We start from the raw sequence: 413 nt of genomic DNA, 5'->3' as shown, positions 1-413 counted from the left end.
CTTTGTTCTTTTGACTTGGGATTGTCTTGGCGATGCGGGCTCTTTTTTGGTTCCATATGAACTTTAAAGCAGTTTTTTCCAATTCTGTGAAGAAAGTCATTGGCAGCTTGATGGGAATGGCATTGACTCTATAAATTACCTTGGGCAGTATGGCCATTTTCATGATATTGATTCTTCCTATCCATGAACATAAAGTTAGGTTTTTTTAAACTGGAAAAAATGTATCATAAATTACAGACCTGATAGGATTCTTAATTTTGCAAAAAAAAAAAAAACCCTTACAGATCACTATATAAAGTAATATATAAAGTAAATTAAAAATCTCAATAGAATAGTGAGACAATAGGTATGAACAAGTAACTCAGAAGAAATACAAATGGCAATTAAAGGTGAATATGTAAATAATTAAATGT

The sequence above is a fragment of the Mandrillus leucophaeus genome, unplaced genomic scaffold, assembly GCF_000951045.1.
Source record: "Mandrillus leucophaeus isolate KB7577 unplaced genomic scaffold, Mleu.le_1.0 Scaffold802, whole genome shotgun sequence".
NCBI lineage: Eukaryota > Metazoa > Chordata > Mammalia > Primates > Cercopithecidae > Mandrillus > Mandrillus leucophaeus.
Note: the sequence above shows the minus strand (reverse complement) of the source record.